The sequence below is a fragment of the Schistocerca nitens genome, chromosome 4 (genome assembly GCF_023898315.1).
Source record: "Schistocerca nitens isolate TAMUIC-IGC-003100 chromosome 4, iqSchNite1.1, whole genome shotgun sequence".
In the NCBI taxonomy this organism is placed as follows: Eukaryota; Metazoa; Arthropoda; class Insecta; order Orthoptera; family Acrididae; genus Schistocerca; species Schistocerca nitens.
This window is the reverse complement of record NC_064617.1, coordinates 756,283,285-756,308,667: the sequence shown is the minus strand read 5'-3', so window position 1 is coordinate 756,308,667 and position 25,383 is coordinate 756,283,285. Positions and strand designations below refer to the sequence as shown.

General features: G+C 40.1%; 1 protein-coding gene across 2 annotated transcripts in view; it reads left to right on the top strand.

The window, feature by feature from the left end:
* The window catches only part of LOC126253048 (cationic amino acid transporter 2), a 512,658-nt gene that overhangs the window by 160,331 nt on the left and 326,944 nt on the right, over window positions 1-25,383 (top strand). Inside the window, exon 2 of one of the 2 annotated variants that reach the window (XM_049954123.1) lies at window positions 5,355-5,399. The exons of the other annotated variant lie outside the window; for it this stretch is intronic. The gene's annotated coding sequence lies outside the window, so the exon portion shown is untranslated. The remainder of the gene's footprint in view (window positions 1-5,354; window positions 5,400-25,383) is intronic. 2 annotated transcript variants of the gene reach the window in all.

Sequence of the window (25,383 nt, the reverse complement as noted above, 5' to 3'; positions counted from 1 at the left end):
CATTATCAACTAGATCCATCCTCATACATTTCCTTATGTGTTTTCTTATAAACAGATCATTTCAGCTCAGTTTACAATGCATGTCCTGCCAACACAGTCTCTCCACTAAGAACATCATGTCCATAGAGTTTCCTATCCACTCGCTAACCGCTAGACCGTCCAACCACAGAATCTCTTGCCGAGGGCGCAGAGCGCTGTCAGCTATATTAACATAGTCTATAGCGCTGCCAACATACAGACAGGCTACTTACAACAGTACCAACCAGTATAGTTACAAGTTATACTTAATACACCGTAAGGATTAAGTTTCTAAAAATTTCATCCTTTTTCATTATTGTGTATTTTCGTTCGTTTCACACCCCTGAAGACTCATCTTGATAAAATCCGTGGAAGAGCACGTATGAATGAATGAATGAATGATAATGAATGAATGAATGAATGAATGATAATGAATGAATGAATGATAATGAATGAATGAATGATAATGAATGATAATGAATGAATGAATGATAATGAATGAATGATAATGAATGAATGAATGAATGAATGAATGAATGAATGAATGAATGAATGAATGAATGAATGAATGAATGATAATGAATGAATGATAATGAATGAATGATAATGAATGAATGATAATGAATGAATGATAATGAATGAATGATAATGAATGAATGATAATGAATGAATGATAATGAATGAATGATAATGAATGAATGATAATGAATGAATGAAAGAGAATTCAGGATATTGGACAGTCGTCTATACTCGAGTCTTCCAACCAGAGTATGTTGCCTAAACTATCCTTCCACGTCTCTCACAGGAGTTGTGACGGAAATAGGTGTTTCATGTAACGGATTAGCGATTTTAATTCTCTGTTGTGTTATACCAATGGATTTATAGGAATTGACATTTTTTGCTGGTCGGAACGTACGAAATTGTAGAACATTGTTTGTAAAGACGTAACACTATTAAATGATTTGTCATTCTAAGATATTTTCTTGACAGCTTGTACTCGCAAACACATTAAATTACCTGCCATGTACATACTAGTTCCTGATCGTAATTTATTTCCACGTATAAAAGCCCTCATTGTAGGTAGCTCCTCCTTCTAGCATTTATTCTAAAGAAGTATGATACGTGCATGAATCTTCCACTCTGCAGTGGAGTGAGCGCTGTTCTGGGATTTTTTGGCAGATTAAAACTGTGTGAGGGACCGGGTAACAGCAATGCCTGGCAAAGGGAAGGTTACGCTTTCGACTCAGTGTGCGGAACGCAGTTTGTGTCTGTCAGGAAGTTTCAAATGAGCGAGAACTCCGCTGCGAAGCGATTATGACGGACGAAGCAAGGAAGACATAAAAGTCCAGACTAGTAAAAGCAAAGATGGCGTTTCTGGACAAAAGAAGTTTATTTGTATCAAGCATTGGCCTTAATTGGAGGAAGAAATTTCTGAGACGGTACGTTTGGAGCACGGCATCTTATGATATCCGGTGGTGAATCATGGTCTGAGGGGAAAACCAGAACAGAAGAGAATCGAAGTGTTTGAAATATGGTGCTACAGAAGAAGGTTGAAAATTAGGTGTACTGATATGGAATGAGAATGTTCTACGCGGAATCTGCAAAGAAAGGCGCATGTCGAAAATACTGACAAGAAGAAGAGGCATATTGACGGGACATGTGAAAAGACATCAGGGAGTAACCTCCAGGCTACTAGAGAGAGCCGTAGGGTAGAAACTGTAGGCGAAGACAAAGATTGAAATACATCCAACAAATAATTGAGAAAGTAGGTTGCAGGTGCTACACTGAGATGCAAATGTTGACACAGAAGAGGAATTCGTGGCGGGCCACTTCAAACTAGTCAGAAGACCGACAACTCAAAAAAAGTTCTTCACATGTGTTGTATGTACAAACTGCAACCTACGGTACAGATAACTCGCAGGAAGTTGTGTGTGGCACTGTTTAACCAAAAATGTAACGCGCAGTTCTCTGTGACTGTAATGTAGTAGAACAAAAAACAGTCTTTGGAGTTCATTTGGTCCTTTACTGCGTCAAAGTTATTGGAGTGATCGACAGACAGTTGAACTATCGTAATAGCAGCTACAGTTGTATAAAACTGATTCGAGCAATATTGGATCACACTACAGAGATATCCTTCTCAGCAGCTATAAGGAAAAATGCTTTACAGTTGAGCAAAATTAATGTTTAGCAGCCGAGCGAGGTGGCACAGTGGTTAGCATGAAGGACTCGCATTCGGGGGGACGACGGTCCACACCCACGTCCGGCCATCCAGGTTTAGGTTTGCAGTGATTTCCCTGTATCGTTCCAGGCAAATGCCAGGATTCCTTCTTTGGAAGGTCACGGCGTATTTCCTTCCCGATTCTTGACACCATCCGAGCTAATGCTCCTTCTCTAATGACCTCCACATCGACGCGACATTAAACCCAATTCTCCTTCATTCCTTTTAATGCCCAATTGTAAATGCAAGTAGTGAAAGGTGGCTACACTGAGCCACAGCGCCAGAGATCGCGCTAGAGAGTATTGTTCTGCCGCCTCCACTGGCAGTGATTATTGAGAGGTCGTAGTGGGCAGTGCTTGTCGAGGACTCGTAGGAGTCAGTGCTCGCTGAGATGTCGTAGTGAAAAGTGTTTGCTGAGATGTTGTAGTAAGGAGTGCTTGTTCCATGTTTTATGCAGTTGTTTGATGGGCTAGACAGCAGATGCTGTTCGAATGGAAGTATTGTAGTGATCAGAGTGCTTTTCGTCAATATATGAAGGTAACGAAACTTGATTTATTTTTCATTATCTAATGTCGTAAATAATGCTTCATTACAGGTTCAGTCAACAAAGCATCTGGCTTGTGTTCTTGTATTAGAGTGTAATCCTGGTTTTCTTGCGCAATTGTAGTATTTCTATTTCTTTAATTACTTCAGTATAAATGATATTTGAAATTTCTTGTCTTATTGACGAAGAACCGTGCCAGATGCGTACGTTGAATCACACTTCCACACACAGAACAGTTATACTTGTGCCTTGGTTTCGTAGGTTTTATAGTTGCTGGGGACTTAATTAATTAATTGTGTTAATGAAAATTTCCATTTCATTCTTTGTTATTGTTCTATGCAGTCAGATAGCGTAATAATACTAGTCAGGGCCAACCGTTTACGAGACTTCGTAATCGAAGACAGCTACTAAATCAAAAAAATAAAATTATTTGCATTATATTTTAATTTATTTACGACATTAAATAATGAAAAATAAATCAAGTTTCGTTACCTTCATATATTGACGAAAAGCACTCTGATCACTACAATATTTCCATTCGAACAGCATCTGCTGTCTAGCCCATCAAACAACTGCATAAAACATGGAACAAGCACTCCTTACTACAACATCTCAGCAAACACTTTTCACTACGACATCTCAGCGAGCACTGACTCCTACGAGTCCTCGACAAGCACTGCCCACTACGACATCTCAATAATCACTGCAAGTGGAGGCGGCGGAACAATACTCTCTAGCGCGATCTCTGGCGCTGTGGCTCAGTGTAGCCACCTTTCAGTAGCAATGTCCAATTGTAAAAGTATACCACATTTGTGTCCTTTTCTGTGCAAAACTATCACACGTAGTGCTGTCTCAGAGATTCCCAGTGTATAAAGCGTTTTACAGTCGCTAAAATCAACAAACTTAACATGATCGATCGGTACGCACTGTAGAAAACAGCAAGCAATTATTCGTTGTGATCAATAACATAGCAACAGCCTGTGTTAAGTATTTAACTAAATTACAATCTGGTTATAAACTACAGAATCGTAACATAACATGTGAGAGATTGAGCTTAACTTCCCATGTGTGAACAGTATTTATTTTATAATTTGTTTGAAACTAAGGCTCACCGTTTCATGCCATGCATATTGACATTGATTTGTGATATGTAAACGAAAGAATAATTTATTTTTGTTTTTTAAATAATGGGTCTTCTGATTAGTCCGATATGGGCCGCTTCGAATTCCTCTACTGTGCCATCTTCTTAATCTCTGAGAAACACTTACATTGAACGTACTCTCTCTCTTACCCTACAGGTTGTACCCTCTACAGCTCCCTCAGGAGGGTTACTTCATGATGTCTTAGCACATGTCCCATCGTCGTGTCTTTCATCTTGTCAATGAATTCTACATTTTACTCTCTTCTACGATGCGGTGGAGTACCTCATTTCTTATCACCTACCATTCAACATCTTTCTATTCCTATAATCACATGTCAAATGCTTCGAATTTCTAGTACACTAAATTGTACTTTCCTAAGCAGTCCACCTTCTCTTTACACATCATTCGTATGTTTAAAAGTTAATTTAATTAATTTCTCGCACTTCACTTATTCTGACTTGAACTGAAGGCAAGAATTAGATATTGTTGGCCAGGGACTAAAAATTTAATCTGAGATTTTGTTAAAACTGTAACTGATAATAAACTGGAAACACTTGTTACAAATAACTACAAGAGGACGCGAGAACATGTGAACGTAACAAAGAAGTCTTTCGCCGGGGACAAAATTAATGTTACGATTTTAATCCGTTTCCTTTTCAGTAAAGGCAGCTGACCATCAGTGCTCTGTGACACTCTTCTCTAGAGCTCTGATATGACAGTTCCTACAAACAGATGGGTGAACAGTTCCACCCAGCGTTTCTTTGCAGTTATTAGGTGCGCAGCGATGGCGTCTTTGATAGTTCTTGAGGAAACAAGGCTACATTGCTGTACAGTACATATATATCTTCGTACAAAAAGTAGTCTACTGTTCTGAGTTATGGAAAAAAGTTTGCATACGTAATTGTGTTATCTATGTTCACGTTCTCAGAAAGTAGTGTGTGTTGACCTTCAACTAGTACTTTGTGTAACATACTCAACGAGAGTGTTACCCGGTCACGGTATTATTGCTTTTGGTCTCCGTGGCCGTTGTCGAAAACACGCGGCGGTGTTACTGTAAACAAGTACAGTGGTGACTAAGGAAAAGTCATCGCACTGTGAATAACTTCAGTAAAGACGTGCATATACCGTCAAGTGTTTCTGCGGATCCTCGTGAAATATCACGATAAAAACTCACGGTAAGCCGACAGAAATGCCCTCACTCTCAGGTGCAGTAATATTGTGGCCGACTAATAGCCTTACATCGTCACTGTTACTGTTTTGACTCGATGGTAGTAATATGGGGCCCTGGTAAGTAGACTAAACGACCAGGTTATTGGTTGTTCGTCACTTACGGGACTGTACATTAAGTCAGCAGTTATGCAGTAAAGCAAACTAACTTTCATATAGTAATTCTAAATGCCACTGTTAATGCCTTCTTTGTCTTTCTTTCTAGGATCCGTGAAAATCATTCGCCTGAATACGGGACCATTTTATTGAGGTAAGAACTTATTCTCGTGTCCCACTGATTAGGTGAAAAATTCTCTTGCACGTAATCACTCATGTTTTCCACAAGTAAATGCTAACCGCTTTGGGAGCCTATAATGATTACGTAATCAGAGGACGTCCTTTTATAAACAGACCGAAGTTAACATGTCCTTTGAAGATGTGCGGAGCGTTAGCATCCGTGCAGCTGCAATTATGTCTTTAGACAGATCGGTATAAACAGTCTGCAAACATCGGACGTTTAGCATCATCTCTCACTTCAGGACGACGCTGCTCGGCTATTTCAGCTTTCCGAAACCATCATGTATTTTGCGTGTTCCCTTCTAATCGTCAATAGAGATAATGTAGTAACTTGAGTTTCCTGGTAAAAAACTGGTTATGAATAATGTAAGAAAGAAACAATTTACAACCATATTAACTGTTTTTGATCTCTGTATTATGCCTTCTTTAATTACTCACATAACTTGCAATTTGATTTAACGCTTCATTTTCATATACATCTTTTCAGAGTTGTACGCTTCATTGGCTCTACATCAGAATAGACGTACACATTTTTAATTTGATAGCGTTGTCTCGAAATCTTTTTCCTAGTTCTGAGTTTTTAGGTTTTTCTCCCACGATTATTCTGTTCGCCTTTCTTAGGGATTTTCTTCGCGTTCCTATTTTATCAACTTACTAGCTTCCCCAGTTTCCAGTTCCTCTATAATTTCCTATTTTTCCATTCAGTCTTCACACACTTTCTGTTATCCTTCTCAGTTCATTGCTCAATGTCTGTTATGTTTCCCAAAACCGTAACTGGCGCCCCATTATATACTATCATTCATTATTTTCAGTTATCTCTCGTGGATAAACTCCTTCCTTGCTTTCATGCACTCTTGTTTCCCCAACACCTTTTTCCCAGTTTTGTAGCGTCACTTTATCAATTTATCTGCATCCCTTATTCACATTATTACATTCTTCTGTTTGTGCAAACTGTACACTGAGCTGAGAGATGAAATGCGCGTTGTTTGCTTGCAGTTTTGAATTATTGCATTTCCACATTATTTTGACTTTGAAACAAGTTGAACTCCATCCCATAAATCACAAGTAAATAACGGGCCGCACTGGCATCTGCGCCTGGTAATGTGTAAGCGTTTTTATGTTATTTTTAAATTTTTTGCTTACAGGCGTAACTTACTGACTTTTTTTCCCGGGATTTTGATGTGATTGCCAAGAAATCGCTATCCACAGATCTTCCTTCCAGAAGTCACTTAGGTTATTATTACATTCATTTCTCTTACCACGGTTGTACTTCCCCACATACTTTCCTCCATACGCTGATCGAATAAGTATTTTAAGTGACACGAAACAAGAATCACCTTTTCTGTTTTCTACTTTTACTTTTATTTGTTCGTAAATCAGATACACTGATTTCTATCGTCTCTTGAAGTTAGAATGTACTCTTGCATTGTCAGCGTGCTGATATTTTCCTTTAGCTGGATTGCTGAAAGTTGTTTCACTTTTTGGCATTAGAATGATAAGCAAGCTATAGCTATAGCAGTGGATAGTGAAACACACCATGTGAGGTGCTGACGCTGTAGAGAAAGATGCAGTAGAGACTAGTATCCTTGATAAACGAAACACACCTATAGGAAAATTGTAAGATGATTCCTTCGGGCAAACATGACTTTATACTGAAGAAAATAAATGTAAAAGAACGTAGGGACTACATAACTGTTAGGGTTGTATGTCATAATGCCAGAATCACTGCTCAAAGAGAAATGGAAAAAGAAACAAAAAAGCTTTTTGTAGGAACAATTAGCATTCAGCAGAACAAACGTCATTGGGTGTTTGAGGATTATGATGAAGAGAATGATGAAGTCAAAAGGGAGGTTGTAATGGAATAAATTCACTATGCGACCCAACAAGGATCAGTTTGCAGTTTCATTTTTATACATAAATAGAATGTTTACGTGAGTTTATGTGAATAATATGCATTTGAATATAAATAATATTTATTTTGTAATTTTTCTATAAACCTAATTATTTTTCATGTATTTAATTTATTTGAACATTTTTCCATTATAGAATTACATTTGAAATTACTGCCATAAATATTGTTAGTTCGTACTTTGAAATTAACTCAAGAAAAGATTGCAATAAGTAAGTACATCGTCAATGTTGTGCTCTACTTAGTGTATGTATATATCACCACCACCACCACCACCACCTCACCGTCCCCCTCTTTCTCGCCGTTGGCGGGAAGAGAATACAATGTACAACGTGTAGAGTCGTGTATGGAGAGTCAGACACGTTGAAACGAATCGGAGAGTTGTAATAACGTTGTGTCGAAAAGATATAAAGAAAACAATTCAGACTGTTGTGTGAAAGAAAAAGATGACTGCAACAAGTTATTAAAAGATCACGTACTTACTATAAACTAACTCCTGAAAATCATACTGCAAGAAGGAAATCACATACCACTGAATTTATGAAGTCAACAAAATACATGACGATGCATCAAATGAAAACAACGGTAATAATAATTTCATGAAAAATTCTAATTTTATCTATTACTTGTTATCATGGTGAAGGGAAAAAGTTATGCACACACCTTCACAGGCCCGGCTTGTTAGGTTTGCTAATTTTCTAAAAAAACATTGAGAGGTTAGAAGGTGCATGTACATTTCATAGGTTGGGGAAACGATTATTGAAGTAGCGAAATGGAAAATAATCCTCGAAACATCGAATGGAACAAAACAGGACAAGAGGTTGTAAGGCAACTGCGCTTACAGCAGCGGTTTTGGAAGTGTCGAGGGAGAAGCAGCCAAAACAGCTGTGACGGGAGGTGTGAGGCGTGGTTGCTGCATGGATCCAGTCCTTTTAAATCTGCTGATAGACGTCTGAGACTTCGCAAAATGCAGAAAATGTCTAGAGTTCTGATGGTAGACATAGAACGAATTCAGAGACGCTCTGCTAGGATCTTAACAGGGTGATTAGCCCATACCAAGGTGTAGCAGAGACTGCTAGGGGAACTGAAATGGTAATCCTTGGAAGAATGACGACCTAGTACTTTTCAAAACCATGTTGGGTTGATTTAAAAAACCTGCTTTTGAAGCAGACTAGGCGACCATTGTGCTGTCACCACCATATATGTCTGTAGGAATCGCGAGAATAAGGTTAAGGTGCGTGTAGAGGCATATATTCCTTTTCCTTCGCTCAATACCCGACTTGGGTTCGAAAGAAAATCAATATTGTTGCTACAGGTACCACACCAGTTACTGTACAGTGGCCGTCGAAGTAAAAGGGGCGAACTAAGTTTTCGTTCTAAGGCCGTACTATCCAGAATAGGATACCAATCAGGCAAAATCGCTGCGAGCATTGAGGCAAACATCCCACCAACGCAACAGACTGAAGATACCCGTTCGGTAAAACACTGTATCCCGCTGTTTGAAGTAGTCCGTAACTACTTGCTGTGCGGCAGAAATCGTCGACCCTTTAAGACCTTTCTTAAGTGGCAAAAGTCCTGATAATCACAAAGGGAGCGATCGGGATTGGGAGGGGGTGTGGGGTCCTCAAATGTCCCCCGCTTCAGTTGGTGTAACCTCTGCGTTACATTTGCGATATAGGGACGTTCGTTATACGAAAACAGTAGCACACATTTCCGCATCATTCCACAATGATGGTTTTAGACAGTCCAGCTGCCTCACACACATTCTTCGTTTCCGATGGACGTCTACCGGCTACCTTAGGCATCTAAGAAAAAAATAACCGTACTTTGGTCCTGTTTGGACACATTTTGTAATAATGTCGCAATACTTAGCATTTACGAGTCCTCCCTCGCACATGGGTGTGTGTTTGTCCTTAGGATAATTTAGGTTAAGTAGTGTGTAAGCTTAGGGACTGATGACCTTAGCAGTTAAGTCCCATAAGATTTCACACACATTTGAACTTCACATTTCCGTATCTACCGCATGTACATTGGAAAGACACGAATGCCACACTAATTCCTTCCCTGCAGGTTGATACTTCTATACCTGCATCAGAATAACATTTCGTTGCACATACCCTATAACAACGCCTTCAGCTGGACATTTTTGGTTGCCCCTTATATACTCGTATACGTAGATGTTAAATAAATGGAGTAGGAAAGAGAACGTCAAAGCCATTTAATAATGAGGTAATCAAGTAGCGTTAGAAAAAATAAAAATGATCTTCCAAAAATGATCGAGGCAATAAAAAACGGACTAATTTGCAATGTTCATTTGTAATTTAAAAGGAATAACAATGATAGATTATCCAGTAAGTACGACGTAAGAGGGGAAAAAACTCGAGTATGTGAATGCACTTACATATACACTTGAAGCATGAAAATGGTTCCGGAAAGGAAAACTTAGGAGAAAGCAAACAGTAACAAAACTAAAAGCATTTCTGACAACCAGAGCGATAATAATCGAACTAAGAAAAACATTTGCAAAATTTTCATTTGAAATGTAATTCCGTGTAGCTTGAAAGCTAGTACACTAACGAGGAGAAACTTCTCTCACCATAAATATAAGAGAGGTCATTCATGCAGATATACATACATACTTACATACATACATACATACATACATACATACATACATGCATGCATGTCCAAAGGAACTTTGCATCGTTATCTGAATAACACAGGTACTGCTATATCATGTGTTTCCGTCAACACCGGGCGAGTGACTTTCAAGTAAAATGTCTCGTTTGTACGGGAATGTACATAGTGGATGTAAAAGTACAGATTGTCGACACATGGTTGACGACATTTTGAAGTTCGGGTCTGAGCATGAGTGGTGCACGGGTAGCCAAATGATAAGACGACCGCGGCCACCAGCGATAAGCGCGGAATCCGTGTTAGAGTTCCGGTCCGGCACAAGTTTTTACTGTCGCCATTCCAATCTATAGCTGATGGTTGCCCATATTCGCAACTGCGAATACATTTCAATGTTGCTGAACGCCACATAACAATTACGACAGCAAGAAATCTCACTCAAGGCCTTTTGTTCTCCACTACGTGATACTATGAATTTGTATTTTGAATCTGCAGTTTCGGCTTTCTATGTACCGTAAACCAGGTATACTTTGATTTTCAGATTCAAACGTAGTTATTATGACTGTTTTTAACTACTGTAATATATATATTGAACATGGGGGCTTATATGGAAGGATTACATACTTACTATTAGTATAACACATTTTCTAAAATGCAGAGGAAGTAATGGCGAAAAATGTAAGAGGTCACAGCTAGCATGGATTTGGTGATACATTGACCGGCCTATACATCCATCACAATTGTCGTCTACCATTTCATTTGTGGTCAGTATTTCAAAGTCACACTGAAACTTCGACCACACAGAAATAAATACATGGATCTAAAGTTTTCTTAAGTGCTTTATTAAGCCTCATAAAACAAAAAATCTAGTAAGCACATAAATCAGTATGATGCATCATCAAAATTATGAATATAATCAGGTTCTAAGGTGGAGTACCACACAGATAGCTGCAAATCTAGTTGAGCATAATACCTTCAATTTCATCCATCTTAGACTTAAATTCCCGTTTCAAAACATCCATCGCTGTCAGAATTAAGGTTGTCTGTGCTTCATTTATCGACACAACATCTGGTACCTGTGGTCAAACATAGTTCATTCCTTGTCTCCAGATATATTTGAAATTATATGTTGCACATGAACCACAACAGCTTGCAGTTCGAGCAATATATGACAGACATTTGCTTTTCTTAGTTGTAGACGCCGTAACAATTACAAATGAGCCTTCGTCTGTATATCGATGTATGCATTTTTAGGCATCAACGCTATTTAATACATTGTGTATCTGTAACCCTGGGGGTAGCAAGGCTCAGGGGCAAAGTAATCCCGAAACAGAGAAACCGTATAAATCACCTCAGAAATCGCAATATAGTGGCAGGTTTACACATGTGAACAAAAACTAATCAGTGATCTGTTTCGAGAATAAATCGAGTAACATACGCAATATACTTGTAAACATTGATAGCTTTCATTTGAATGATATCGACTGATTTTTCACAACCTGACTTCAATACATTTTTTTCTATACAGTGGAAATGAGAGTACGGCATTGTGCGCCGGGAGTCCCCCCATTCGGGTAAGTTCGGCCGCCGAGGGCAAGTACTTATTGCATTCGGAGTCACATTGAGAGACTTGCGCGTCGGAGATGGGGATGAAATGATGATGAGGACAACAGAACACAGAGTCCCTGAGCGGAGAAAATCTCCTGCCCCAGCCGGAAACGAACCCGGGCCCTTTGGCGTGGCATTCCGCCGCGCTGCCCACTCAGCTAACGGGGGCGGACCTCGTATACAGTTAAGTCACAACAGGTTCGCCAACAGTTGCACAAGAAAATCGGGCGCTACATGGTGCCATTTAGCTTATGTTGGTGGAACAAGTTCCACTAATCAGTGTATACTAAATAGCCAACTGAGATCCAGTAGAGCGCTGTGAAAAGTTTGGTGTACGAGTGCTCAAGTAACTATGGCGGTCAGAGTATACAGGGATTACGATGGTGAGAAGGAAACGATAACGGCAAACGTAGAGCAGGGATGACAACTGTGATAGACATCGATTCTCTCCATGGTGAATATCGTTTGGTAAATCACCGCTGAGCAGCACAGTACTTGTATACAAGTTTCAAAATATATTGCATCAGATTCCTCTTGCACATAAACTCTTCCGGAAACCATTACTGTCTGCCTGAAATGTTCAAAACATACTTTCTGCGCCTTCTCAGTTGGTAAAAAAATAAATCACTTGATAAAATGATCTTCGTCAAATAAAAAATCGTTATATTACATTTCATAAATTGTAAAATTTGAGGTGACTAAACACCACCAATTCTCGCTCAACTTAACTTTTATTCCCTTCGAAATTAAGGTAACAGTGTCTCAGCATCATCTTGGTAGTAACTACACTAAAAATGACGCAGTTCCGTTAAGTTGCGGATTACGATAAATGTCTCACGAAAAAAGGGAACAACATGTGATCGTTGCTCAGAGAAACAAAGCGCGTTACGCCTTGTGACAAAATACATTGACAGAAAAAAAAATCGCAGCACCAAGGAAGAGTTATGCGACGTAAACGAAAGTCGGTGTTTCTACATCTGAAAGATGACTGTCTATTCAGATTTCGCGCCAGTAGTGTCAGTATGAGGATGCCAATTAGATTTTCTTTAAATATCCCCACGCTGTAATGGTCGTGAGCGTTATTTACTTTAGAGATTGGACACAATCAGTTGATACTAGTCAAGAATGACCCAATTATCAGCACCTCACTGAGTTTAAACGAGGTCGCGTAATAGGGCTACGAGCAGCTGAATGTTCCTTCTGCGATATTGCAATAACACTTGGCAGGAATGTAGCCACTGTGCATCATTGCTGGCAGCGGGGGTCACGGGAATGTATGGTAATATTGCGCAAGAGCGGGCTCCGGGTGGCAACTTGGCACGACGAGGGGAAGACCGGTGTCCGGACATTTGCCACGATTTTACCTGCTCCGAAGGGTCGGGTCCCTTGTCTCCCACTCCTCCTCCTCCTCCTCCTCCTCCTCCCTTACTGAGCCTTTCCGCTAGTTTACTTAACATAGAACCAGAATCTCTTTGGATTTTGCGCCACATTTCTAGACAGAGTTTCGTTGTGGAAACTATTAAATGCATCTCGCATTGAAATCCGCACCAAATTTCAAGCCTCAGTAAAACTTGGCCAATCTTGGCGATTTTGCGTTCGTCTAAATTATTTTTCAGTGCTCTTGCAGCACCTTTCTGTAGTGTTTTGTGTACCATGGGGGATCAGTTCCGTCTCTTTTTAATTTATTTGGTATGAATCTCTCGAGTGCTGTTGATACTATTTCTTTGAACTTAAAGCCACATATGGTCTTCACTTACATAGTTTGGAAGGAATGGAGACTGTCTCTTAGGAAGACGTCAACCGAATTTTTAGTTTCTTTTATGAACAGATATATTTCGCGTTTAGTTTTGGTGAATTTCTTTGTTACGGAATTGAGCCCGTCTACGACTGTGTGTTCACTAATGCCTGTATCCGCCGTGATGCTCAGGATTATCTGTGGCTAAGAGGTCAAATGTTTTCGTAACCATTTACAATTTGAATGGCCTCATGAACTAATTTCTCAAAATAATTTAAAAGCATTTAGAACAATTACGGATGTTGTTTTCTATCTACAATAGGGTCTGAAAATGTATTTTTGTCAACATACGAAAGGTAGATTGAAGTCACTGCCAACTATAATTGTATGAGTAGGGTACCTACATGCGATGAGACTCAAGTTTCCTTTGAACTGTTCAGCAACTGTTTCATTTGAGACCGGGGGTCGGTAAAAGGAGCCAGTTATTAATTTATTCTGGTTGTCGAATATAACCTCTGCCCATACTGAGTCACAGGAACTATCTGCTTAAATGTCGCTCGTGAGCTGAAACACACATTACATTATTTTTCCTTAAGTTGTGCTTCTTGTTTCTGTTGTAGAGCAGATCATTACAATTACGGCTTTCCCTCTAAAACCTGGGATGCTTTCTCTGTGACCCTGTAAATACCAGAGCTAAACAATGTAGAACAACAACGTACGTTACAAGCATAGCATTCTGTATTACTTCATTTCCTTATTTCTAACGTTTTAAAATTGCACGTAGACTTTAGATGACATGTCAATCATAGATGTTCTTGTCTCTATTTAGTGAACGTATTTTCAGTCACGTTTTGAACATTGTCACGCTACACTTTATTAACTAATGTTTCGCCGCAAGGGATATCGCATTTTAGAGAGTAAATTAATATGGAGTATGTCGTTCTTCTTTTCACACATTCACATACCAATTTCTTCTTTCCTTATTGTCTTTTGGCCATGCAGTTGCAGTAATTAAAGTAGGCACAAATGCAGTGATCAAAAAGAAATGATTAGCGTACATTCGCATTCTCTTTACATCGTTCCTTTCTTGCTGCTCCCATGGTGATGGACTGTTTCTGTCGCAATCAGTAAGCGTGAAAGTAAGCTACCGTACAGACAGAGGGATCTATATTTATACTTGGCAGAACTAATTACATACTGACATAATCGTCGGTATTGCTTTAGTTTCCCAAAAGTTATAGATATTTCGATTTCGGAAAAGAGGTTCTGTATTTGGCCAAGATTTCGAAGAAGACGGTCCCTTACGTACTGGTTGTATCGAGATGTGGAGACGGCGGTCTGAAAGCGGACAGAAGTAGTGCGAGGAAGGGCGTCCCTTACCTGAGGGATCGCTACCTGGCGAAGGGGCAAGTGTGGCAAATGTCCGGCGTGGCAAATGTCCGGCATTCGGGAAGACCATCGTATTCGGCGTACGGCTTTGGCACTCCTTACTGCATCTGCAGCAGCAATTGGAGCAGTGGCTGGCACCACAGTGACGCAATGAACTGTTACAAATGGGTTACTTCAAGGACAGCTCCGCGCCAGACGCCCTTGTACCGTGCATTCCACTGATCCCAAGCGACTGCCATTTGCGACTTTAGGGGTGTCAAGCGAGAGCTCATTGGAGGGCATTTGGAAGTCTGTTGTGTTTTCTGATGAAAGCTGGTTCTGCCTCGGTGCCAATGATGGTCGTGCGTTGGTTAGGAGGCGGCCAGTTGACCTGTTACCAACATGTCTGCATGCTACACACACTGGACCTACACCTGGAGTTACGGTCTGGCGTGCGATTTCGTATGACAGCAGGAGCACTCGCGTGGTTATCCCACGCACCCTGACTGCATATCTGTGCATCACGCTCGTTGTTCGACTTGTGCTCTCATTCAGAACAGCATTATGGGGGGTGTTTCCCAATAGGATAAAGCTTGTCCACAGACTCCTTTTATAACCCAACATGCTTTATAGGATGTCGACATATTGCCTTGGCCTGCTAAATCACCAAATCTGCCTTCAATCGAGCAATATGAGACACCATCGGACGAAAACTCCGGCGTCATCCACATGCAGCATTAACCGTCTCTGTACTGACCGAGCAAGTGCAACAGGTATGGAATTCAAACCCCACAAACTGACATCCGGCACCTGTACAGAACAATGCATGCATGTTTGCATTCAACATTCTGTGCATGTTTGCATTCAACATTCTGGTGATTACACAGGTTATTAATGTACCAGTATTACACATTTGCAATGACTTATCTCGCGCTTATCGTGGTCATCAAATGTTAATCACTTAGATGTGTCACGTAAACAAATGTATTCCCGAAATTTCATTACTCTACATTAACTATTTTTGGTTCAAATGGCTCTGAGCACTATGGGACTCAACTGCTGTGGTCATAAGTCCCCTAGAACTTAGAACTACTTAAACCTAACTAACCTAAGGACAGCACACAACACCCAGCCATCACGAGGCAGAGAAAATCCCTGACCCCGCCGGGAATCGAACCCGGGAACCCGGGCGTGGGAAGCGAGAACGCTACCGCACGACCACGAGATGCGGGCAACTATTTTTGGTGCTGTGATGTTTTTCCGTCAGTGTTTTAGACAAAGGCGCCTCCAAAGGCGTCGTACAGTCTCCCCTTATCAGCCGTTACATGTAACGGGCAATATACAATTTCTGCAGTCGCGTGAATTACGTATATATAACTCAAAATATAATAAAAACTTGTCGGTCGTACAGGAGGACAGCGGTTGCGAAAAACGGATCTCGCAAATTTGTGACGCTACCATCTTTTTGAATGGTGAGTTGTGCAATGCTTATTATGGAAAACCATAGAACTGATATTACCTATACAAAGAGTATATGCGAGCATGGATCTGACTACCATAAGAAAAAAACTGGTTTACATAAATATGGCGTGATATAAAATGTTGCTGTAGTCTTCGTAATTATGAAGTGGCATTTACTACAGAATTATTTTTAAACAAGTTCATATCATGCGCGCCGCAGGACCTTTGCTATTCCTACTGCATTTTATGGCCTAGGACAAAATATAAATTGTAACCACAGACCTTTTGAACATGATGCGGTTCTTATCTGTAGTGCAGTACTGTCTGATACGGTGTCAAGCTGGTGCAATGATTGGCAACTTCAAATTTTTAAAAATTTCGAAGTGCGTACCTCACAAAACGAAAAAACAATATTCTCAGACTGTAGTATCAGTCACAACCGGAGCCGGTTTAAGGCCCAAGCGACAGAAACAGCATACTTACAAAAAGCTCCCGAGATCTTATTTGAAATTTGAGCCCAATTTGAATGGGAAAAATTTACAATTCAGATACATTTATACTAACTAGGGTGATAAGTGTTCCTAAAGTCAGTGGCGGCTCGTAAACAGACGTAAGCAGCATTTTTGCTTCTATTATTGTGTACGTACTGACGTGTCTTTTTCTGCTGTTGTGATTATACATAATCAAAAAGTTATTATAACACTTGTAGACAAATGCAAGCTGTGGGTCACAATTTGGTGCAAATATTTTAATATGACGCCATTTAAGTGATGGACGTGGCAGTTTAAATTGATACTGTCACCTGTAACAGAACCCAGGCTAAAAGTGTGAACGCTGCTATTTTATATTATTATAATATTTATAATTATTTTTTATTATATATTATATACCGTTATTAATAGTATTATAGTATATATTACACTACTGGCCATTAAAATTGCTACACCACGAGGATGACGTGCTACAGACGCGAAATTCAACCGACAGGAAGAAGATGCTGTGATATGCAAATGATTAGCTTTTCAGAGCATTCACACGAGGTTGGCGCCAGTGGCGACACATACAACGTGCTGACATGAGGAAAGTTTCCCACCGATTTCTCATACACAAACAGCAGTTGACTGGCATTGCCTGGTGAAACGTTGTTCTGGTGCCTCACGTAAGGACGAGAAATGCGTACCATCACGTTTCCGACTTTGATAAAGGTCGGATTGTAGCTTATCGCGATTGCGGTTTATCGTATAGCAACATTGCTGCTCGCGTTGGTCGAGATCCAATGACTGTTAGCAGAATATGGAATCGGTGGGTTCAGGAGGATAATACGGAATGCCGTGCTGGATCCCAACGGCCTCGTATCACTATCAGTCGAGATGACAGGCATCTTATCCGCATGGCTGTAACGGATCGTGAAGCCACGTCTCGATCCCTGAGTCAACAGATGGGGGCGTTTGCAAGACAACAACCATCGCGGTGAACGCACATTGGAAGCGTGTATTCGTCATCGCCATACTGGCGTATCACCAGGCGTGATGGTATGGGGTGTCATTGGTTACACGTCTCGGTCTCCTCTGGTTCGCATTGACGGCACTTTGAACGGTGGACGTTACATTTCAGATGTGTTACGACCCGTGGCTCTACCCTTCATTCGATCCCTGCGAAACCCTACATTTCAGCAGGATAATGCACGACAGCATGTTGCAGGTCCTGTACAGGCCTTTCTGGATACAGAAAATGTTAGACTTCTGCCCTGGCCAGCACATTCTCCAGATCGCTCACCAACTGAAAACGTCTGGTCAATGGTGGCCGAGCAACTGGCTTGTCACAATACGCCAGTCACTACTCTTCATGAACTGCCATATTTTGTTGAAGCTGCATGGGCAGCTGTACCTGTACAAGCCATCCAAGCTCTGTTTGACTCAATGCCCAGGCGTATCGAGGCCGTTATTACGGCCAGAGGTGGTTGTTCTGGGTACTGATTTCTCAGGATCTATGCAGCCAAATTGCAAGAAAATGTAATCACATGTCAGTTCTAGTATAATATATTTGTCCAATGAATACCCGTTTATCATCTGCATTTCTTCTCGGTGTAGCAATTTTAATGGCCAGTAGTGTATTTATATTGTTATAATTAATTCTGGTGCGTGTAACATTCTTCTGGTCATACACACTGCCAGAAAAAACTTGATATACCTGAAAAGGAGGATCAATTTTGATCCGGTGACGGCCTATGCCACCTGGGGGATAATAGATGTGCAGATAATGGTTGAACGTCGTCCGCCAACTGACAGCATAGTGGCATACCTACCAGAGCGCCATCTGTGTCTACCTTTTAATACGGCATGCTTACCGCCAGAAGGTTCAGTGTGGTTCAGACGTATAAAGCAATCGGGGAACCGAGCCACGCAGGCGCACTCGTGCTTCCTACAGCCAACTGAGAGAGTTTGAAAAGGGGTTACATTGTAGCCTTCCGAGTGGCGGGGTAATCCCCTCGGAGAATTGCCACACAACCTGGTCGTTATACGTCACCTACACAACGGTGCTGGTATCAGTGGTCACGTGAACATTCTCACATCCGTAGACGAGGTTCTGGATGTCCACGCAGCACAGGCGCTCGCCACGATCGTCGTATTGTAAGGGCATCAGAGACGGATAGTATGGCTACCACCGCACAGATAAGAGGGCTTGTGAGCCCAGACGTGTCAGTACGAACCGGTTGTTAGCTGTGAGGCTGCGGGCAAGCACACCTCTACCCCTTCCACTCACGCCACAGCATCAAAGTGCACGGATCAACTGGTGCAGTTGTCTTCAGCTATGAAAGCAGATACCGGATGCACGCAAATGATGGTCGACGTAGACCTGGTGAGCGCTGTCTCTTAGAGGGCGTTAATCCAAGACGCAATGCCCCCTCCCCCCCAGGCCTTACGGTTGTTGGTGCGATAAGCTATACTTTCGTTACCTTTGGTGTTTCTGGAGGGACGCTAACCAGCGCTCGGTACGGGCAGAATGTTGTTAAACCCGTTATTTTACCGTTCTTACTTCAGTAAGGTGACGTGCTGTTCCAGCTGGATTATGCACGGCCGCAAATTGCTCGTGAACTCAACATACTGTACAAGGCGTGCAGCTACAACCATAGCCAGTACGGCATCGAGCACATGTGAGATGTGATGGGATGAGAAGTGACTCGTGCGACTCGTCAACAAATTACTCTTAATGAACTACGGGAACAGGTCGAGCAGGAGTGAAATAACGCATCCCAGGACAGTATTCGCCATCTGCACGATCGATGGGTGCGTGAGTCAGTATTTTCATTGCCGCCTGTAGACGGTACACCAAAATGGGTGTTGGAGCATGGTTCGGTACGTGGTACATCAGAGCCGCTTGTATTATTGATCTGTAAGTTTAATAATTTCATCTACTCCGTAAGTACTGTTGATACAAGAATTCTTGAGTGAACTGGATACCTCTAGAAGGATATTATTATTATTATTATTATTTCTTTACTTTCTCAGACGTTAAGTCTGGTTAAGAATGGAGTGACGCGGACCTTTATCAAGCGTCACTTCCTTTTTGCTGTACGGTACATGTTATATTGCATTTAGGAACTTTCGGGTAATTGAACATGTATCAATAATTACGGATTTCTGTAATTGTATATATATGTTTGGATGTAGCTGTATTGCATTGATGTATTGGTGGATATTGTGTGGTATGACTCCTGTAGTTGATAGTATAATTGGTATGATGTCAACTTTATCCTGATGCCACATGTCTTTGACTTCCTCAGCCAGTTGGATGTATTTTTCAATTTTTTCTCCTGTTTTCTTTTGTATATTTGTTGTATTGGGTATGGATATTTCGATTAGTTGTGTTAATTTCTTCTTTTTATTGGTGAGTATGATGTCAGGTTTGTTATGTGGCGTTGTTATATCTGTTATAATGGTTCTGTTCCAGTATAATTTGTATTCATCATTCTCCAGTACATTTTGTGGTGCATACTTGTATGTGGGAACGTGTTGTTTTATAAGTTTACGTTGTAAGGCAAGCTGTTGATGTATTATTTTTGCTACATTGTCATGTCTTCTGGGGTATTCTGTATTTGCTAGTATTGTACATCCGCTTGTGATGTGATCTACTGTTTCTATTTGTTGTTTGCAAAGTCTGCATTTATCTGTTGTGGTATTGGGATCTTTAATAATATGCTTGCTGTAATACCTGGTGTTTATTGTTTGATCCTGTATTGCAATCATGAATCCTTCTGTCTCACTGTATATATTGCCTTTTCTTAGCCATGTGTTGGATGCGTCTTGATCGATGTATGGCTGTGTTAGATGATACGGGTGCTTGCCATGAAGTGTTTTCTTTTTCCAATTTACTTTCTTCGTATTTGTTGATGTTATGTGATCTAAAGGGTTGTAGAAGTGGTTATGAAGTTGCAGTGGTGTAGCCGATGTATTTATATGAGTGATTGCCTTGTGTATTTTGCTAGTTTCTGCTCGTTCTATAAAGAATTTTCTTAAATTGTCTACCTGTCCATAATGTAGGTTTTTTATATCGATAAATCCCCTTCCTCCTTCCTTTCTGCTTAATGTGAATCTTTCTGTTGCTGAATGTATGTGATGTATTCTATATTTGTGGCATTGTGATCGTGTAAGTGCATTGAGTGCTTATAGGTCTGTGTTACTCCATTTCACTACTCCAAATGACTAGGTCAATATTGGTATGGCATAAGTATTTATAGCTTTTGTCTTGTTTCTTGCTGTCAATTCTGTTTTCAGTATTTTTGTTAGTCTTTGTCTATATTTTTCATTTAGTTCTTCTTTAATATTTGTATTATCTATTCCTATTTTTTGTCTGTATCCTAGATATTTATAGACATCTGTTTTTTCCATCGCTTCTATGCAGTCGCTGTGGTTAACCAATATGTAATCTTCTTGTTTAGTGTGTTTTCCCTTGACTATGCTATTTTTCTTACATTTGTCTGTTCCAAAAGCCATATTTATATCATTGCTGAATACTTCTGTTATCTTTAGTAATTGGTTGAGTTGTTGATTTGTTGCTGCGAGTAGTTTTAGATCATCCATGTACAGCAAATGTGTGATTTTGTGTGGGTATGTTCCAGTAATATTGTATCCATAATTTGTATTATTTAGCATGTTGGATAGTGGGTTCAGAGCAAGGCAGAACCAGAAAGGACTTAATGAGTCTCCTTGGTATATTCCACGCTTAATCTGTATTGGCTGTGATGTGATATTATTAGAGTTTGGTTGGATATTAAGTGTGGTTTTCCAGTTTTTCATTACTATGTTTAGGAACTGTATCAATTTAGGATCTACTTTGTATATTTCCAATATCTGTAGTAACCATGAGTGGGGTACACTATCAAAAGCTTTTTGGTAATCAATGTATGCGTAGTGTAGCGACATTTGTTTAGTTTTAGCTTGATATGTCACCTTTGCATCTATTATCAGTTGCTCTTTACATCCTCGTGCTCCTTTGCAGCAGCTTTTTTGTTCTTCATTTATAATTTTGTTCTGTGTTGTATGTGTCATTAAATTCTGTGTAATGACTGAAGTTAATATTTTGTATATTGTTGGTAGGCATGTTATGGGGCGATATTTAGCTGGGTTTGCTGTGTCTGCTTGATCTTTAGGATTCAGATAATTTATTCCATGTGTATGGGTCTGCAATGTAACTGTTAAATAATTTAGTTAGATGTGAATGTGTTGAGGTGAACTTCTTTAGCCAGAAATTTGCTATTTTTATCTTTTCCAGGGGCTTTCCAATTGTGAGTAGAATTAATTGCTTGGGTTACTTCATGTTGCAAAATTATCACTTCAGGCATTTGTTGTATCATCTTGTATGTATCTGTTTCTGCTTGTATCCACCGTGCATGCATGTTATGTTGTACCGGGTTTGACCATATGTTGCTCCAGAAGTGTTACATGTCTGTTATGTTTGGTGGATTGTCTATTTTAATGTGTGTGTTATCTATTGTCTGGTAAAATTTCTTTTGGTTTGTGTTGAATGTTTCGTTTTGTTTCCTTCTATTTTCACTTTTTTTGTATCTTCTAAGTCGTTTGGCCAATGCTTGTAATTTCTGCTTCTTTTCATCTAATTGCTCTATCGCTTCTTGTTGTGAGATTTTACCTAACCTTTTTCGTTTTTTTTTCTGACATTTCATTTCTTATAAATTGTATTAGCTGTCCGATGTCTTTTCTCAGTTTTTCTATTCTGATCTGTAGCCTGTGTTGCTATGCTGGTTTTGTGGGTTTCTTCTGTGTGTTGGTTGGTTCTGATCTCTGCCTAGTGTGTATATTTAGTGTAGTGAGTGCTCCTACATAAACCAGTAGTTGTAACTCTTCCATAGCTGTGTTTTCATTTATTTTGTTGTGTATGATTGTGTTGATAGTTTTTTGTTGTTTCGACTTGTGGGTTATTTGGCGGTCTATGCAAGAATGGTCTAATGTCTGTATTTATGTCTTTGTATTCTATATACGTCAGCTGAAATCTTTCTTCTATATCTAACATGTGTGTCACTTCGTGTTCTATTTGTGCTTGTTCTGGTGGCTGTCTTAAGATTTCGTTTTCCTCTGACTGTTTAACTGGTGCGTGTTGTTCTTTGTTTGTTTGCTCTGGGATGTTTGAGTCCATTACTGTATTTTCTTCTTCTTCTGATTGCACATTATTTTGTTCCAGTATTTGTTGTACCTGTTGTTTGATGTTTTCTAATTCTGACTGGGGTATCCTGTTATTTTTTATTATTACACGGATCTGATCAGCTAGTCGTTGTTGTGTTAAAAATTTTAATTCTGGGTATCTGGTAATAAATGTTGTGTATACTTGTGATCTGTATCCAGTTGTGTTGGTTCCTAGCCGGCCGAAGTGGCCGTGCGGTTAAAGGCGCTGCAGTCTGGAACCGCAAGACCGCTACGGTCGCAGGTTCGAATCCTGCCTCGGGCATGGATGTTTGTGATGTCCTTAGGTTAGTTAGGTTTAACTAGTTCTAAGTTCTAGGGGACTAATGACCTCAGCAGTTGAGTCCCATAGTGCTCAGAGCCATTTGAACCATTTTTGTTGGTTCCTAAGTTCGTTGCTTGGTAATAACAGAACATGAGGTGTCGATTAACTTCATCTGACCATCTCATCCTCTGTCTTTGTTTTCCTTCTAGGGTGGTTGCAGGAAGCATATCCTGCAAAACACCTCTATTTGGATTTAAATCAGTTTTCAGTTGGCTAGCAGTGTTGTTACCATTGTGGGCGGGCATAGGGTTCAAGCGTCGTCCCCGACCATGACGGCGCTTGTCCGAGGCTTCTTTAGTTCTGTCCTGAACCAACTAATCACACTAAAAGGGGGGGGGTTAGCCCTATTAGTGGTTTGTTCTTTTCGTCGCCTTTTACGACTGGCAGAACATACCGGAGGCCTATTCTTTTCCCGGGCCTCCACGGTGTTTATTATTATTATTATTATTTATATATATATATATATATATATATATATATATATATATATATATATATATAATTTTTTTTGTTGCGGCAGTGTATTACCGATCCCAGGACATACTAACTAGTAAACTCCATCTCCTCTTCTCAGAAAAATACAGAGTGCTTCGCCAGTGCTCAGTAATGAAAAATAAAATGTTTGTGGACACAAGCACACATCCCACCTACTAGATGTGTCGCCTCCCTCATCTCCTTCTGGCAATAGTATCGAAACAACGTGGCAGCAACACTTGATTCCAGACCGCCGTGTTCACTAGGTCTCATAGAGCAGTGTTTCCCAAAACTGTGTTCTGCGGGAAGTGAATAAGTGTATAAGTGTTTCACGAAAAACTATTAATAACACAGCGGATTTTCTTCCTACACTTTAACGACACTAATTATTTTTAATTTTATTATGATTTTCGTGTTATTGGTTAAGATTTAAAAGTGAACTGATCGCGCAATTAAACAAGTTTTTCTCACTGTTTAAAACTTTTTTAACCTTCGAATTAAACAAGGATCCTCAAAGCGTTCCGTCAGATGAAATTTATGAACCCCTGTCCCCGAGCGCTACTGTTGCTTGCTCCTTGTCCGCTTGTCCAGCATTTCTGTAAAGTTACTGCCTTAGTAACGACGAAGTAACTGACGAAAATATGTTGTAGAAAAGAAATTATCTGATATATTATCGACAGAAGCAAAAAATGAAAGGATGTTTGAAAAACAAACTAAGGTTATGAAAGTTTTTTAAGCTAAGGCTTTGAATTTTTTACATTGGTTTCTACAAGCATGCAAGCATTGAGAGATCTTGTAAAGATGTCATTTCTCCAAACGGAAATACTGTGTGTATAAGTGGTGGTCTCTTCAAACATTGAAGCATTTCTGGTGCAGTTGAGAGCTAATTTTATTTACTTGTTGCCAAAAACACTTTCTTGTTTCTAAAAAGTTTCTCATTTTATGAGAAAAACTGATTTGGTAACACCCCACCCGTCACTTAGCTGGTTTTGGCATGTGTTCACCCCATCTAATTGACTAACAGATCAACAGAGAGTGCAAAACTGCCGTAATATCGGATAACGCAAAAAAGTAATATGGCCCTGTGACTCCTGATTGAACTGCAGTGGCAGTGTTGACATTAATTTATTCAGAATTGATCACTTTTAATTAAAAAGGGGTGCACATTGATGTTATATTCAGCTATTGAACACCAGATGCAAATGTTGAACGTAAAATTAATTAAGAAAGTGACTTGGGATTTCAACTACTTGATTGAAAACAAATGCAGTCGATTAGCACAAATTTAACTCCCGACCTTCAATCATCACATTACAAGACTCTACTATCAGGCAGTGGTAATAAATTGCGTTTGAGTGGAGTAAAGCGCGATAACTCAAAAGAAATTCCTATAGACTGACCCAGGTGTAATGCGAAGTGCAAGAAGAATTCTACAATACACGGCCCATGAAACCCTCTTGGAAACTTTGCGGATGTGATCCAACAAATTAATCAGTGGCCGGAGCGGGCGCAATATCACCGAATACAGCGTGGTGGAGCGACGTCGTCGTGTGGACATCGGCCGACCTCATGGTGCTGCAAGGCTGCGCTCGTCTATTCAATCCTAGCTATCTTGCTCAGTACATAGCTGAACCAAAACTTTCTATCTCCAAGCTCAATCGTTCCATTTGCTAAGTCCTAAACTGCAGAGATGCTCACTCTCTCTCAGGCAAGCTGAGTAAATAATGCCATGTCCATACTCTAGGCAAG